Source organism: Dama dama, chromosome 13 (genome assembly GCF_033118175.1).
Source record: "Dama dama isolate Ldn47 chromosome 13, ASM3311817v1, whole genome shotgun sequence".
NCBI classification, from domain to species: Eukaryota; Metazoa; Chordata; class Mammalia; order Artiodactyla; family Cervidae; genus Dama; species Dama dama.
In genome coordinates this window covers 68,016,471-68,034,733 of record NC_083693.1, presented here as the reverse complement: position 1 = coordinate 68,034,733, position 18,263 = coordinate 68,016,471, and the positions used below count along the sequence as shown (strand labels likewise).

At 48.6% G+C, this 18,263-nt stretch overlaps 1 long non-coding RNA gene across 1 annotated transcript; it reads left to right on the top strand.

Annotated features, from left to right (window-relative positions):
- Positions 1-3,648: 3,648 nt before the first annotated feature.
- Positions 3,649-6,364, top strand: LOC133068493 (uncharacterized). The gene is made up of 3 exons (XR_009695511.1): positions 3,649-4,388; positions 5,109-5,247; positions 5,657-6,364. It is a non-coding gene; the product is annotated as an uncharacterized LOC133068493 (long non-coding RNA).
- The last annotated feature ends 11,899 nt before the right edge of the window (positions 6,365-18,263 follow it).

Below are 18,263 nucleotides of genomic sequence, written 5' to 3'. Positions count from 1 at the left end.
AGGGATTTCCTTCCCCGTCACTCTCTCAAGGTCTTTGCGTCTATAATTATCCCCTTTTTTTCCCATCACCAATGATTCTTTCTGCAGGACTGCTCAAAGATGCCCAAAGGGCAGCCTGACTGAACTTCCTCCTCTGTCCACCACCCTGCTTCCTTCCCAGCAACACAAAGAGATGTCTATTTTTTAAAATTTATTTGTTTGAATTTATATTTGAAATATAGTTGATTTACAATGTGGTGTTAATTTTGCTTTACAGGAAAGCCTTTCCGTTATACATATGTGCTTAGTCGCTCAGTTGTGTCCAACTCTTTGCGACACCATGGACTGTAGCCAGCCAGACTCCTCTGTCTGTGGAGATTCTCCAGGCAAGAATACAGGCAATACAAGCTGCCATGCCCTCCTTCAGGGGATCTTCCCAACCCAGGGATCAAACCCAGGTCTCCTGCATTGCAGGCAGATTCTTCACCGTCTGAGCCACCAGGGAAACCCAAGAATACTGGAGTGGGTAGCCTATCCCTTCTCCAGGGGGGCTTTCCGACCCAGGAACGGAACCAGGGTCTCCTGCATTGCAGGTGGATTCTTTATCAGCTGAGCTACCTGGGAAGCCAGTTTTAGATATATATACATTCTTTTCATATTCTTCTCCATTACAGTTTATCACAGGATATTGACTATAATTCTCTGTGCTATACAATAGGACTTTGTTGTTATCCCCTCTCTGCATAACAGTTTGTATGGTGTTTTTGACCTCTATCATTTCTTTGTTTTACATAATAGTTAGCATCTGCTAATCCCAAAGTCCCACTTTACCTCTTCCCTAATCCTCTCCCCCTTGGCAACCACAAGTCTGCTCTTCATTTCTGTGAGTTTGTTTCTGTTTTGTAGGTCAGTGCATTTGGGTCATATTTTTTTTTTTATCAATTTTTACTTTATGTTGTCGTATAGTTGATTTACATATATCATAGTTGATTTACACATATCTGTGCTGTTTCAGATTCTTTTCCCATATAGGTTATCACAGAATATCGAGTAGAGCTTCCTGTACTAAACAGTAGGTTCTTGCTGATTACCTATTTTATGTATAGTAGTGTGTATATGTTAATCCCAGACTCCTAATTTATCTTTCTCCCTTTGGTAACCATAACTTTGTTTTCTAAGTCTAAGAGTCTGTTTCCATGTTGGAAATAATTTCATTTGTATCATTGTTTTTTTTAAAGATTCCATTTATTAGTGATATCATATGATACTGGGCTTTCTTTGTTTGATATACCACACTTAGCAGGATTATCTCCAAGTCCATCCGTGTTGTTGTGAATGGCATTATTTCTTTCTAATGGCTGAATAACATTCCATTGCATATATGCAATTCCCACTTCCCACTTCACTCTCCCCATTGTATATATGTACCACATCCATTCCTCTGTCTGTGGACACTTAGGCTTCTTCCACAAAGTTGCCTTGACTTGGTATCTCCACTTTCTCACCTTCTCCTCCCGCCTTCCTAAGCAGACTCTTGGCCTCACGAATCCCCACGAGACGGCTGGAGGTAGCCAGCGCCTTCCATCCTACCAAAGCTCAGTTCCCTGTCTCCTCTTCCTCAACCTCTTGCTGTTATTTGGTGTGACTAGCCACGTGGTCCTCTGGAGCTCTCCCCTCCCTAAGCTTCCCACCGACAGGCTTCCCACCGTGCACGCTGCACCCTCCTCTCACCAGACCCCTCAATGCTCCTGTGCCCCAGGGCCAGCCCTCAGCCTCCCCCCGACTCTGCCCACACTCTGCAGCTGAGGGCATGCAGCCCATGGCTCCAAAGGCCATCATGTGCTGACTCCAAAGTCCCTGTCTTCATCCCACGGGTCTCTGGACCCTTCCTCTCTCCGTGCCAACCTCGCCCCTCCACCCGCGTGAATAGCAGGCCCCTCAAACCTAACGGGACAAGGCTGAACTGCTGACTCTCTCTCCCCGACTTCTTAGTCTGCCTCTTCTGGAATCTTCCTCAAGACCGGAAACTGCATCCCGGGCTGCTTTCTGGCTGGGTCAGAAACCCAGGGGTTACCACTGATTCTGCTTTCCCCCCTCAGAGGCTGATTCCAAGCCGCCAGGTAGTTATTCCTGGGAGCCCCATCCCCACCCCAGCCCCGCATCACTCCAGCTGATCCCAAGTCACCGCCAGCTCTCACCTACTCCCCACGGGGCTCCTGACGGTCTTCCCACTTCACCCTCCCCTTGGAGCTAAGTGACCTCATGGAGGCCAGAAGCTGACATGGAGGCCTGCTGCCGTCAGACCACACTGTGCCCGGTCTAACGCCCCCCAGTGGCCGCCCATCACACTTCAGATGGGAGCCAGACCTTTATGGCACCTCCTGGCCCTGCTGACCTCACGCCCTGCCTTGCTCCGCGCCATCCCTCTAAGCTCCAGCCACCCAGGCCGGCTTTCTGCTTCTCCTGCCACGCTCTCCTGGTCTCTCAGGGTCTTTACACTCCTTCATCCTTCAGTTCGGATTGTTTTGCCTGAGATCCTTTTTTTTTTTAATTAAAAACATTTTATACAATTTTTAAAAGTTACTTTCCATTTATAGCTATTACAAAATATTGACTATGTTTCCCAAGTTGTAGAATACATCCTTCAGCCTATCTTACACCCAACAGTTTGTAGCTCCCACTCCCTGACTCCTAAGTGCCCCTCCCCCACTCCTGAGTGCCCCTCCCCCGCTCCTATTGTGCCCCTCCCCCAAGCCCCCTCCCCACTTTCACTGGTCACCACTAGTTTGTTCTCTGTATCTGTGAGCATGCTTCTTTTATGTTTTACGCACTAGTTTGTTGTATTTTTTAGATTCCACATATAAACGACATCATACAGTATTTATCCTTCTCTGTATGACTTTTTTCACTGAGTATGATCATCTCTGCAAGAAGATCAAACCTGTCCATCCTAAAGGAAATCAGTCCTGAATATTCATTGGAAGGACTGATGCTGAAGCTGAAGCTCAAGCTCCAATCCTTTGGACACCTTGTAGATGTGAAGAACTGACTCACTGGAAAAGACCCTGATGCTGGTAAAGATTGAAGGCAGGAGGAGATGGGGATGACAGAGGATGAGCTGGTTGGACGGCATCACCAACTCGATGGACATGAGTTTGAGCAAGCTCTGGGAGTTGGTGATGGACAGGGAAACCTCGTGTGCTGCAGTCCATGGGGTCGCAAAGAGTCGGACACAACTGAGTATCTGAACTGAACTGATGATCACCTCTAGTTGCATCCATAGATAGCTGCAAATGGCATTATTTTGCTCTTTTTCATGGTTGAGTAATATTTTATTATAGGGTTTCCCAGGTGGCACAGTGGTAAAAAGTCACCTGAAATGCAGGAGACTCAATCCCTGGGTCAGGAGGATCCCCTGGAGTAGGAGATGGTACTTCACTCCAGTATTCTTGCCTGGGAATTCCATGGATAGAGAAGCCTGGCAGGCTACAGTCCATGGGGTTGCAAAGTCAGACAGAACTGAGCACGCCAGCACACAGTATTCCATTATACATGTGTACCAATCCTCTTTACTTCCCTGATGGCTCAGATGGTAGCGTCCACCTGCAATGTGGGAGATCTGGGTTCGATCCCTGGGTTGGGAAGATCCCCTAGAGAAGGGAATGGCAACCCACTCGAGTATTCTTGCCTGGAGAAATCCATGGACAGAGGAGCCTGGCAGGCTACAGCCCATGGGGTCGCAGAGTTGAACACGACTGAGCGACTAACATTTCATTTTTCATCCTCTTTATCCACTTATCTGCTGATGGACACTTAGGTTGCTTCTATATTCTGCCTGAGGTCTTGGTATTGTCTTCTTATCACTCAGAACTCAAAGCCTGAGGGAGCTCCCCTGACCACCCAGGTTGCCCGGGCACCCTCTCCACCCACCTCCATCTCGTCTCCTTCACAGGCTTCCCCAGTCCCTGACAGCATCTCGCTTACATGTCTGCTTACACATTACCACGTGGCCCCATGATAACGTGAGCTCCTTGAGGACCAGGTTCCACTCGAAGCTTCTGAGACCTGGGGCTACATGTGTAGGAAGATGTTGCTCATCCTAGCTGTTCAGGAAGTATTACTCACCTGACAGATTCAGACTCGTAGGTGCCCGAAGGCGACAGCCAGCCCCTCAAGATAAGAAGAATTAGCAAACATTCAAGGGTTGGTGGCAGGAAGCCCCTTGCCCTTGGTGGGGCTGGCTCAGGACACCAGAGGACGGGGACACAGAGGTTGGCAGAGCACCAGGAGCTGCCAGGGTCTCTAAGCTCTGCCAAGATGATTTCCTTCAGGGCCAGGGGTGAGAAGGTGACCACTTGGAGCGAGAAGAAATGCATCCGTTAAACCCAGTCTCCTGCAGCCGAAGGCAGGTAAAAACACCCTCACCTTCACACTCAAGGCTCCACCTGACAACAGTTCAGAAGAGGGACATTTGCAACTGAGAGGCACCATCCAGCTACTCTGCAGCTCTCCATCAGAGGCAGTCACTGGGTTCAATGAATTAAACCCATCAGTTCAAATTCATCAATGCCTATGCCTTATCTGCAGCTCAGTGGAGGGGGAAATGGGGCTGGTTGCTTGAAGAACAGGGCAGGAACCCAGCAGACCCGCGTCAAAGTCATGGGTCAACCATACCTGGAGCTGTGTCTCAGGCTCCCCGGGCCAGGCCCTTTGCCCTGGACAGGGCTCTCTGAGAGGCAGGGGCAGGAGTCACATGGGGCCAGACGTTCCATCTGAGGTTGGATGGAGACTGGAAGGGCTACAGGGTCAGTGGACCTTAGCTGAATCACTGAGCAAGATTTTCAAATTTTTTGAGCCTCAGTTTTGTCATCTGTAGGGTGGGCTCCTTTACCCTAGGGCCAAAGAGCAGATGAAGCTCTGGACTTAAGGCATCCAATCAAATTGGTCAGGTGGTTTGCTATTTCAAATATTGTTTTGCACAGTGGTCAGCTCAGGTAGGTGGGACTTCTGGTATTCCCTGATATTTATTATAAAAGAAAATTAACCTTCTAGTTAAATCATAGCACTTTAGGTAACACATAATAGGTGCCCAGTAGATGCTGTTGCTTCCTTTCATCTTGTCTTCTCAGAGGTGAAGTGGGAAGAGGCCACAGAAAGTTTTCACCAAGCTGGCCCCTAGGCCAGGGCCTGCTGACACTTTACTGGCGGACACTTTTCTGAAAGCCACCCCCCTTGCATCCTGCATCCCTGGAGACCCCGTGCACGGCTGTGAGTGTGGAGTTCCAGCTCCCAACAAAGTGCTTGCCCTGGGGGTGGTGCCACTTTGTGAACTGGGCGCTGAGTCAATGAGGAGATGACTGTGCACCCTGCCAGGTGTTGGCATCCAGGGTGGCACCTGTGATGGGGGCACATTTGGGGAGTGGCCCAAAGGAGGGGAGGGAATGAGCTATACGGGTCCCTGGGGGTGAAGCTTTGCAGAAGGAAGGGCAAGTGCAAGGTCTTAGCATGGATGGGGCCTGAAATGCCCAAAGCACTTGTGGAGGGGAGAGGGGTGGGGGAAGGGAGGGGAGGCGGAGGCATGGAATCAGAGTGAGCGGGAGAGCAGAGTGTTAAGGAGAGGGAGGACCAAGGCGGGCCATGGAGCCAGAGAAGTGACGCACATTGTCTTTCATTCTAGGTGGGATGGGAGGAGACCCCTGGAGGGTTCTGAGCCCAGAAGAGACACATCTAACTTAAGCCCTTAACAGATGACTCTGGCTACTGTGTTAATAGATGAGGAACTTCCAGTGGTTAAGAATTAACTTGCCAATGCAGGGGACGCCGGTTCGATCCCTGGTCCTGGAAGACTGCACATTCCACAGGGCAACAAAGCCTGAGAGCTGCCGCTACTGCACCCAGGTGCCCTGGAGCCTGTGCTCCGCAACAAGAGAAGCCCCTGCAATGAGAAGCCTGCACACCACAACTAGAGAGTGGACCCCGCTCGCTGCAACTAGAGAAAACCTGTGCGTAGTAACAAACATACAGTCAGCCAAGAATAAATAAAGAAATAAAAAATTAAAATTTTAAAAATAGATGGGGAGGCAACAGTGAATAGCCAAGAGCAGTTATGAACGTTTTCCAACAATTCAGGGCAGAGATGGTGGTGGCTTGAGCTGGACGTTCACTGGATGTACATGGATTGCCCTTCATAATGAAAAGCAAGGTCAGCTCATGTTCCCTGTGGACACTGTAGTGGAACTAAAACGGCAGATATCTTCCAGACACTAAAGTGGGGCGGGTGCTTTTCATGCTAGCTCACCCAATAAAAGGAATAACACTTATGAAATGTCTACGATGTGCCTGCCAGGCACTGCCAGCCTGAGTGGAACAAGTGTGAGAACCAGAGGTGCTGGCAGGAGACTTCACACCTGTTATTGAGTGTCATTGACTAAGCAGATGCCAAGGTTCAGGGAGAAGCTAAAAACACATGTGGCTAATGCAGTTTAGCGGAACGGAGGTGTCAGGAAACAGGCGGTGACATGAGGCTCCCAGGTGAAGCAGGGGGGACCTCCCTTGTGTCCCTAGCATCTTGGTTCCCTCCCTTTCCCTCCTTGTGGGGACGGAGCTCTGTGACAGGCCAGGGGAACAAAGTGAATCATACAATAGACCTTGCTTATCAGTGGGTTTCAGCTCAGCCAAGGAGAGATGCACAGCGCTTTCTGGAGATGAGACAGGCTAGAACCTGGGGCCTGGGGCCCTCTGCTGCAGTGCTTTCACCTGGACAGATGTCTCCTCAAGCAACAAAAGACAAAGAAACTACTGGGGACTAAAGATAGTTGTGTACATGTGCACAGTTGGGGCAAATTATAGACAAGATACAAAAAGACCAAAAGAACCCCAGCTGCCACTTCTGAAGAGCTGGAAGCAAAAGCAGGGTGTTGGGAGCAAATGCAGGGTACTGCCCGTGCCCCCTGCACACAACACCACCAAAAGGGTGGGCAGACCACCTAAGCCACCGGTCTGGCCAGACCCCTGGACACACCCCTACCCTCACCCCCTGTAAGGAACCAGCTCACCTCCCCCACCACTGGGAGTGAACAAGCAAACCTGTATGTTTTTGCTCCCTCATGATGCAGCAGGGGCTCCAGGAAAGCCTTGCCTGAATTCCTTGTCTGGCCTCTAGTCAATTTCTATTAATTAAGGAGGCCAAGAACCGTAGTAAGAGGAAGACTCTTTCGAACATAGGTAATAGAATATACAAGAGAAACAGATTCAAGAGAAGGAATTTCAGAGTCTAACATAGCTGGAGTCTAGGGCTATGTCTAGCTTCAGGAGAAGCTTAATCAAGGCTCATAGTGCCAGGGTCCTTGCCCCAGCAGGATCCAGGGGTGCCCTCATGATGAACGGCATCGGTGAGTGAGAGAGAGAGAGAGAAAGAAAGAGAGAGACCAGACCGGGATGCGCAGCAGAGTCTGGCAGTTGGTTTATTTTTCACTGTAGCCTTTATACCCAAGTTGGTACATTTCTAAGGGGGAGATAAGCACACAGACTTAGTTTAACAACATCAGCTTGTCCTTCACGAAACCAGGTGTTCTCTGTATATTTTTTGTTTATGAGAGTCTTTTCCCATAGATTTTTTGTACATTATCTTTTGGCCTTGAGCTTAGCAGAAAACAGAAAATTGGCAGTCTCATGGTACAGCAGGTTGTAACATAATAGAAATACAATCCTGTTAACACAAAGGTCAGTCTTTTTGCAGAAGTTCTCAGCTAAATTTATCTAAAAAGTTTAACACACAAAGACTGCGCGGCTCTGGTGAGGCAAGCCCTGTTTAGCACGCCTGGTTAAAATTAACAATTATCTTATTGTTTTTACACTAGGGCTAAACTCTTATTTTTCTAGATCTTTAACTGTATTAACAATAGTTTCCACTGCACAACCTCAGCACATTAACAGCAATCAAACATCGATCCAATAACCACTTTTAGAATGATATTTTTGTGTTCTGTAATAGGGCTTCCTCACCTTCCGAAGGGCTCTGTGCCTATTAGGGCCTTTTTTATGGTTAATCTCTATGTATGATATCTTTTGGCCTTCAGACCTGTTGACACTTTATGGCTTGCACCTGGTGTAACTTTAAGCAACTTCAGTAGCTGACCGTGTCTTTTTTGTGGTTAATCTATTTTCTTTCTATTAAGTGTCATCTCTATGGGAACTAGATAGGATTACATTATTACGGAGCAGAAATGCAAAGGATTGCAAAAACAGCAGATATAGCACGAAACAGGCTCTTAGTCTAAAAGTTAATTACCTGCAAGAAGTCACCAGTTAATCTCTATCTAAAGTATTTTCTATTAGACATATTTGTGGCTATTTTATTTGTGGAGCCTTTCTCACCCTGTGGAGAGACCTATGCTTAATGGTTTCTTTTGTTAGCGTACTGTGCTTAGGATGTTTAGAACAATCATGAGCATTTTTTGCGATGAGAGCACACATTTATCAAACAAGCCAGAATGCCAGCAGAAGGGTTTGAATTGAAGCATTTCCTTCATCCCTGGCCCCTTCATAGGGTACCAGCATCCAGGAGATTTATTAATTAGGGTTTTAAGTTGGTCTTTATTCAGTGAAAGAGGAGCAGGAGAACTCTCGGCAGGCAACACAAGAATCTGCAGCAGGGCGAACAAGAACAACAGCAGGAAAGGGGGGAGGATACAGGGTGGGGTAGAGGCTGGGGTCAACCTGGAGGGTCCCTTGTGTCCTGAACGGCCTTGCGTGTCAGACATTTTCTTCATGACCTCGTCATGGATGGGATCTCCCATAATGGCTCCCGGCATCATAGGATATCGCTAGAACCCCAGTTCCCCATCAGGATGGATCCCCAAGAGGATATTACTGGAAGTAGACAGTTGGGAGCTGGGCAGCCACAAGCCATCCAAGAGGTACTGCAACAGCCAGCTGGAGGCCAAGCCAAACTATGGAATGCTATCCAAGAGGAACATTGAGGAGGGAGAGGTTGATTCCAACTGGGGTGATCAGCAAGTAGTCACAGGGAAGATGGCATCTGAGCTGAGACTCAAGGAAGCATTTCCATAATGCCATTTGCAGCTGCATGGATGGACCCAGAGATGATCATACTAAGAGAAGTAAGTCAGACAGAGAAAGACAAATGCCATCACTTGTATGTGGATTCTAACGTATGACACAAATGAACTTACCTACCAAACAGAAACAGACTCACAGAGAACAGGATCGTGGTTGCCAAGGTGGAGCGGGGCAGGTGAAAGATGGAGTGGGAGTTTGGAAATAGCAGATGCAAAATATCATGATAGAATAGATAAATAGCAAGGTCCTACTGTATAGTCCAGGAAACTATTTTCAATATCCTGTGATAAATTATAATGGAAAAGGGTATGAAAAATAAAGTATGCATATGGATAACTGAATCAGTTTGCTATACAGCAGAAACAGAACATTGTCAATCAACTACACTTCAATAAAATAAATTTTAAAATAAAGGAGCATTTCCAAGAGGTAGAACATGCAGGAAGGAAGTCATCTTAGATGGGGGCATGGCGAGTGGATCTTCAGTGTGGGGAGTAGGAGAGAGTGGCTGGACCATCAGGAGTTTAGAAGATAAGGGAAGAAGAGGGATGAGCTGGATTGTAAAGGGCCCTTAGTTTCAGCTTGAGGAATCTGGTCATCCTTTTATAAGCAATGGAGAGGGATTAGAGGTTGGAGGGCAGCGGGGGGCATGTATCCTGATTGCTGGGTGGCAGCGTGCAGCAGGGACAGGAGAAGAGGTGAGTCTGGCAGAGAACACAGTTAGAGCAGGTAACAGTGAACCTGAACTAGGTAGAAATCTTGGCAAGGGGAAGAGAGACAGGTTAGAGGAAACAGAAATTAGACTATATGTGATGCAGGGGCTGGTTAAATGTGGGAGCTTTGCGGCAAGCAATTGATCGCTTATCCAGTATCCATTCTCCTTCTTTCTTGCCAACAGAAAGACAGTTTTGCTCAGGGCAGCAATGTACCTCATGACCTTTTGCCTTCCCAGGCATCTGGCAGTGGAAGATACAAGGCAACTAGTTGTGTATCCCGTTGTGCCAATGCAATATAAACAGTAGACCAGGCAAAGCTATTGCTTCTCACATAAAAAGAAATGAGCTCAGGTGAAGTGAGTATTTGCCCTGCATCATCTTCCCCTTGGAATGTCCTGCTTGGAAGGTAGCTGCAATGCTTGGAGATATAGCAGCCTTTTTGTGACCACAAGTATGAGAGCTTTGAGGTAAGGATGGAGGAGAAGAAGGCTACAGGGAATCTGAGTTCTTGATGACTTTCTCAAGCAGGTGCACCAACCCAAGACTGCCTGGCTCCAGATGTCACATTACAATACACAAACCACTTAACCTTTTTGGTTAAGTCACTGTTGTTTGAATTATGACACATACAGTTCAAGCCAATCTTAGGAGATAGAGTGGGCGTGGTGACAATGTTAGAAATGACTTTGGAAATTTGAAGGACAGGTGGAGCTTGATGCCATTAGCTGAGATTGAAAACAGGTTTGGAAGGATTAGCGTGGCAGAAAAACAAGGCTTGCAACCCAGAACCAGACTGGTCTGAGGCCAAGGGAGAAATCCTTCATCCTTCTCAGCCTCAGGTTCCCGATCTATGAAATGGGATTTTAAAGCCTAATTTACCAAGAAAACCAGATACAGCAGACCCATGATGTAAACCATCTAATACCTACTTTGGGTTCCCAATAACTTATGAACTAATTTCTGGAGTGTCAGGAAGGAGGAGGCCGGCCTTGCAGGGGATTTAAAGCAGAGATTGGAGAAGCTGGAACAAGAAGGACACTGAGAGCTGTGGCCCAGGTGTCCCAGCTCCAAGGCCCCTCAGCTACCCAAGGGGTGAGGATGCTCCTGAGCCAGTGGTGGGGCCAGTAAGGGCTCTGGAGGGGTGAGCCAGTCAGGTGCGGGGGAGCTGTTGCCCCGCACCTCTTCTCGTCCAGCACAAGTGCGTTGAGTGTGGGTCACAGACCAGACACAGAGAAGACCAAATACGGGTCGTTTGAGGTTTGTGGGTTCGTCTTTGATACTACATTTCGTGCAGCCACATAAACTCCAAGAAGCAAACAAACAGGGCTGACCGGCACTGTGTTTATAATGGTTATTAAGAAGGGAGGTGACTTTCATTCAGGCATTCCAAACGGTGACTCAGCTCTCCTTCCACACACGGATGGCTTGCTGGGAACTGGCAGCAAACATCTGGGAGCCAACGTCTCGCTGGACCCTGATCCCAGGGAGTCAGGGATCCAAGGGCCAGAAGGGGCGTTGGAAGCATCAAGGTCACTGCCCATCAGAGCTCCAGTGCCCACCGAGATCTCTGCCCAGATGGTGCTCAGCTGTGTCCCTCTATCTGCAGAGATGGGGACCTCACTGCCCCCAGGAGGACCGATTCGTTAAGACTGTGAGGACCCTCGGGACAGGCTGCAGGTTTTATCTGACTTGCACTGGCAGAGCCCAGCCCAGGGTCAGATTCCAGAAATGTCCATCCCATTCCCTCCATCCAGCACTTTACTGAGCTTTGAGCTAAATTCTGGGGGATCCAAGTAAAGTCAGTCTCTGGCCTTGAGGATTCGAGTCCAGAGAGGGGGGAAGGAAGCAGACAGGTGATGATAATACAGGGCTATGGGCGCCACAGTGGGGTTTGTAGCTGTAACCGTTGCCTGGGCACACGGAGGGGACCCTCATCAGGCACTGTTTTGTGTGTGGGGAGGGTGAGGGGTATGGGGTGGGGGACGGGCATGTGGGAATGAATGGTTGAAAGACCCAAGGTCATTAGAGATTTTTCTGACTCACACCATCTACATCAGATCCACCGGAGCCCCCCGACTTCTCACCCTGGAGAAACCCAAAACTTTTCCCAATATTTCTTGGGGATTTAAGTTCCCACGGACACCTCTGGCCCCAAGCCTCTGATTCCACGGAATTCAGCCCATGGCTCATCTACCTGCTCCACATCCCAACAGCGACCCCGCCTCTTTGTTTTTGCAAGTGAACAAATGAGACAGGGCTAACAGGAAGTGTGCACAGGGACGCATGCGCAGAAGAAGGCCCTAAGGTCTGGGAGAAGGGGCTGGGGCGTGCACCGGGACAGCCCACCTGGGCGCCCTCCCTGTGGCCTCGGCCCTGTCCCCAGCCTACCCAGGGCTCCGCACTTCCATTCCACCTCCTCACCCACCTCCCTGCTGATCCCCAAATCCCGTGTTCGCACAGTCCTCATAGCAACCCAGCTCTCGACAGCCTACATTTACCTGTCCGAGCCCACCCGTCCTCAGCAGGACAAGAGCACCTCTCACAGAGCAGGGCTCTTCCCTTTTAGTAGCGAGACATTTACAAATAGACCTGGCCCCAGGGATTCCTGGGTTCCTGGCAAGCTCCAACAAGTCTCCCCTCGGTCTTTGTTCTGTCCTTCAGGCTGCGGAGAAGACCCGGTGTGTCCCCTCCTTTCCTGGGTAGAGGGTTGTGCCAGCATCTTGCCCTCAGTCTGTGCTGACTTCGAAGGGAAGTGACGACCAGCCTTCCACTTCCCACCATGGACCACAGGTCACTTGTTCCAAGTTCCTGCATCTGAATATCGCTGACGTGTCCCCCAGCAGGCACTCCAGGGTGCACAAAGACTTATCTGTGCTGCCCCTGTGGTCAGGGCTTTTAAGCAATTCTATTGTGGCAAGAGGTGGTGTCAGAAGTCATTTTTTTTTTTTTTTTTTTCAGAAGTCATTTCTTGAGAAGCCTATGGTTTGGGCTTTCATCTCCTTCTGGCTTCCTTAGGACCGGTAGTTGCTTGCAACCAGGGCAGGCAAGGAGCTGGAAACTCTCAAGACTCCTGTCACCCTGGGAGTCTGCCCTGAGATCCTCACAGGTGCAGAGAAATGAATCAATCTGTCCCCAGTCCTTGTCACTCATGGCATGCACCCCTGCCTGTCCCCCAATGGTCCTGGCCTCTGACATGGGGCCAGGAGCAGAGAAGAGGGGCTCCTAGAGGAGAGAGGGAAGCAGATGGTTGGCTGGCATATGCCTCTTCGCTTCCCACTGTCCCTCCAGCCTTGAGGATGCACTGTTCCTTCTGTTTTCCCCAAGGATGGGGTGGGGATTTGGGTTTCCCCGGTGTCTCAGCAGTAAAAAATCTGCCTGCAAGGCCAGAGATGCAGGAGATTCTGATTTGATCTCTGGGTCAAGAAGATCCCCTGGAGGAGGGCATGGCAACCCACTCCAGTATTCTTGCCTGGAGAATCCCATGGACAGAGGAGCCTGGTGGGCAACAGTCCATGGGGTCGCAAAGAATTGGAAACGAGTGAAGCAACTGAGCATGCACGCACAGGGTGGGGATTAGAAGAGCTGGAATCAGCAACGTGGCAAGCGGTCCTCATTCCTTCCTGTCTTCCGGGGACTGAAGGGCCCACTATTGCCCTCTGGATGGAAGAAGGGGACTCCAGGGGTCCGGAGAGGTGGGCAGAAACCTGGCTTTGCTGCTAACTCCCCTTTCAGCTCTGAAACTGAAGGTGTTGCAACTCAGACTGTACAGTGAGGGCTGTGACTGAGTTCAGCTAATTCCTTTCTTCCTAATTCCCCCATCACTAGGAACTCTTCTCCACAAACCCATGGGCTCCTTGGGGCCAAAGGCTTTGCTGGGTCACCTTTGTATCCCCAGGCTCCAGCCCTGGGCCAGCCCATGATGCATGCTTCAAAGATGCAGCTGGTGAGGCTAGGATTTATAGCCTCAGCCTGCAGTCCTGGGGCCTCTGGGCAACCCTGGCATGTTATGAACCTCGCAGAGCCTCACCTTAAAAAGGATACAAGGGCATCCACCAAGCAGAACTGGTGGGTTAAGGACTACGGATTAAACAAGCGCATTAGTTTTCTTTCGTTGCATAAGACAGCACCCTAGATTTAGCAACTTAAAACCCATTTATTATCTCAGAGTTCAAAAGTCAGAAGTCCAGGCAGACCCACCAGGCTCTTGGCTTCCCTTCTCTTAAGGCCAGAATCAAGGTGTTGGCCAGGCTGAGTTCTTACCGGGAGGCTCTGGAAAGAATATTCCTCCAACAAGAACACTTCTTGTTGTTGGCTGAACCAAATTCCTTGCAACTGTAGAATCAAGGTCCTCATTTCCTTGCTGGTTGTGAGCCAGGACCATTCTCACTTCTTAGAGGCTACCACATTCCTCGGTACCTCCTTCATCTCCTAAGAACAAAGGTGCATAGAAGCCTTCTAGGTTCCTGGTATCTCTGACTTCTTCTTTTGCTTCCATCTTGAGAAAACTTTCGGAGAAGGCAATGGCACCCCACTCCAGTACTCTTGCCTGGAAAATCCCATGGACGGAGGAGCCTGGTAGGTTGCAGTCCATGGGGTAGCGAAGAGTCAGACATGACTGAGCGACTTCACTTTCACTTTTCACGTTTATGCGTTGGAGAAGGAAATGGCAACCCACTCCAGTGTTCTTGCCTGGAGAATCCCAGGGATGGGGTCGCACAGAGTCAGACACGACTGAAGTGACTTAGCAATAGCAGTAAGAAAACTTTCTGCTTTTAAAGACTCACCTGATTGGGCCAGGCCCCTGCCAAGTTTCTTCATGGAAGTACCTAGAGTAGTGTTGATCGAATAACCAGGGGATGGGAATCTGGGGCCAACTCTAGAATCATGCTGATGTCAGGTGCTTGGCAGAGTAGCTGGCAGCTGGTAAGAGCTGAACATTTTCAGGGAGCTGGATGGTCCAGGGTGGCCCTGTCACCCCACTGGGCTCATGTAAATCACAGAGCTGCCCCTGGGGCATGACTCACTGAGATTACTGGTAAGTATAAAGCTCAAATCCCCAGCACTTCCTGCCTGGATGAGATGGCCTTTTTATGACCATGCGGGAAAGACTAAGATCATCACAGAAACAAAGGCCCTGACATTACCCAGCCACTGACCCTATACCACCACCACTGAGAATCACCAGGGGGTCGGGGGAGCAGGGTTTAAGCAGGGATGACCTGATCTAGAATGAATAGAATCTCTAATCCAACTGCCATTGCAGGAGACATCAGAGACCTGGGTTTGATCCCTGGGCCGGGAAGATCCCCTGGAGTAGGGCATGGCAACCCACTCCAGTGTTCTTTTTCTTTAAAATTTATTTATTTATTAATTGAAGGATAATTGCTTTACAGAATTTTGTTGTTTTCTGTCAAACATCAACACGACACTCGAGTATTCTTGCCTGGAGAATCTCAAGGTCAGAGGAGCCTGGTGGGCTATAGTCCATAGGGTTGCAAAGAGTTGGACATGACTGAAGCAGTTTAGCATGCACAAAAGGATCAGTGCGGTTGCTGTGTGGAGGGTGGATTTTTAGGGGACATGAATGGAATCTGAGAGACAAAGAATGAAGTTATTTCTTTAGGCATGATGACGTAGACCAGGGTGAGTGGCAGGGAGGTGAGCAAACTGGTGGATTCCAGATACTTCACAGAGGAAGTGCAGTGGAGTTTGATGATGGACTCGATGTGGTTTATGCCGGAAAAAGAGGAACCAGAAGAAAGTGGGCAAGTCTGTAGGAGGGAGGTTGAGGGGCCCGAGGGTGGATGGGGTCCAGCTGGAGATGCCCCCGTAAGAGAGAGCAGGGGATTCTAGCAGGCTGAGAGACGTGCAGGCCAGGTCTAAGGAGATGGACGGGTAATTCACTCTCCACTCAGAAGCAATTCCTGACACTATTGGGCTCGTTTGCTTTTAGAGTTAATTTCTGGTGCATTGCTCTATTCTGTATTCTTTGCCAGAGTTGTAATCATGTTATATATACAAGTGTGTGGAGTCTGTTTTCCCCCACTTAACATTATATCATAAGTGTTTCTCCCAAGCTACTACTTACCAGTGTGTTTTTTAAACAGTTGCATAATCTTCCACCAAGGGGATTTGTCATAGTTTATTTAGTTGATCCCTGTTATTAGAAACGAGGCTGTTTCCACATTTTCAGTGTCATAAATAACACTGTGATGACACAACATTGTACACAGCAGGTGGTTTACTCGGAGATGCGGGGCCCACTCGACACAGCCCGGGATATGCCAGGCTGAGGCTCCGTTAGGCATAAACAGCCGCAGACATATTCTGTTTGGCCCATGCAGTGTTGATCTGATTTTTTTTTTAAATGAAGACTTCACATACAAATTATATTTTACAGGATCTTTACAATTTTTTAAATTTGTATACAATATTAAAGGTTTCCTTTTATAGTTATTATAAAATATATTATATTATAAAATATTGGCTCTATTCCCCATGTTATACAATACATCCTCAAGCCTGTCTTACACCCCATAGTTTGTACCTCCCATTTCCCTACTCCTATAGTGACCTTCCCTCCCCTCTTCTCCTCCCTCCCACCAATAACCACTAGTCTGTTCCCTATATCTGTGAGTCTGCTTCTTTTGTGTTACATCCACTAGTTTGTTGTGTATTTTTAGATTCCACATAGGAGCAATATCAGATGGTATTTATCATTGCCTGACTTACTTCACTTAGCATAATGCCCTCCAAGTCCATCCATCTTTTGAAGGGTCAGAAGGTTAGGTGGCTGGCCCTGGAGCCATATTCCTGCAGGTCACCATCTGCTAACCATCACCCCCCTTGAGGTGGGGTGAGATGCTCTCTTTAACTCCAGTCTTCACTATTCTCTATCGTCTCCTTCACATTGAGGCCATATGATAGTACCCACTCCCCACTGCACTTATGCTGATTTTTTTTTTTTTAACAAGAAGAGAGTAACTTCCATGCTGGTCCAGTGACTAAGACTCTGAGTTCAAAATGCAGGGGGGCCAAGCTCAATTCCCTGATCAGGGAACTATATCCCACATGCTGCAACTGAAGATGCTGCAAGGAAGACTGAAGATCCTGAGTATCGCGACTAAGACCCGGTGCAGCCAAATAAATAAATTTACCAAAAAAAAGAGAGTGAGATATTTCTCACCTCAATATGTACTTTTCAAAAGTGGGAAATATTGAGTCTAGTTTCCTGTGCTATACAGTAGGTGCCTGTTGGTTATCTGTTCTGTGTGTGTATGTATATAGCATTGCTGTTGTTGTTCAGTCGCTCAGTCTTGTCTGACTCTTTGCAAACCCATGGACCGCAGCACACCGGGCTTCCCTGTCCTTCACCATCTCCTGGAGCTTGATCAAACTCAAGTCCATCGAATCGGTGATGCCATCCAACTATCTTATCCTCTGCTGTCCCCTTCTCCTCCTGCCTTTAATCTTTCCCAGCATCAGGGTCTTTTCCAGTGACTCGGCTCTTCGCATCAGGTGGCCAAAGTATTGAAGTCAACTATATTTTAATAAAAAAACTTCTTAAGTAGGAAATAAAGGGAAGACTGAGAGGCCTTGGGTTTCATAAAACACAGGAGTAAGCTTTTTCCTGACAGAATGAAAGAATATTCCTAATACTTGATATGCAAATCAAATATATCTTTGTAGAGAAAAATGCCACAAAAGAAGACATGTCATGGAAGTCTGAGTCTAGACTGATAGGTTCTGATGCCTGGGCTTCATTCTCTACAATTCTCTCCGAGGCTCCTGGTTAGTGTCTGTGGCCAACCCTTTCTATGGGTGCTGTACCCCTTTCTATGGGTGCTGTACCAGTCAGGAGGCTTGGACAGCAAATAAAAGACATCTGATGCCCAAAAGGCTTAAACAACGAGGGAGTGCTTTGAGCCGATTTGGGGAGATGGGTGGATAGATGTAGGGAGGCAACCTCACAGGACACACTCCTCCTTGAGCCCTTCTGACTCAGCTCACCCTCATTTTTGGCTGTGCTTTGTATTTGCAGGGATTCAAACTCAGCCCTTGTTGAGTCACAGCCAGCACCAAACCCCTGCATAAGCCAGCTGTGCCCCCAAACCAGGCAATCAGCGTGCCCGCCTGCATCTCTCCCGCTGCAGAGCAGAGGGACTGCTCGGTTCTCAGCCCCAGCCTTCATTTCACTCTTCGGGTTGGGACTTCAGCGATTTCACAACTCCACATTTCAAGGTCTAATTATTTTTTTCCTAGCCTCCCTACGACCCCAGGAGACTGGATAGTTAGGACAGCACCTCAGGAGTTTGTGGAACAGAAGTATTTCAGTGATCACGGTCTTTTCTCCATCAGACTCCTGATTTCCTCCCTGTGGCTGCCCCACCTGCGGATACAAGCCGTAATTACCAGCGGGGCGCGCCTCCGCGAACCGGTGTGCTGTCTTGCGGGGGCGTGGCTTCCCTCTTTTCCAGGTTCCGCGTC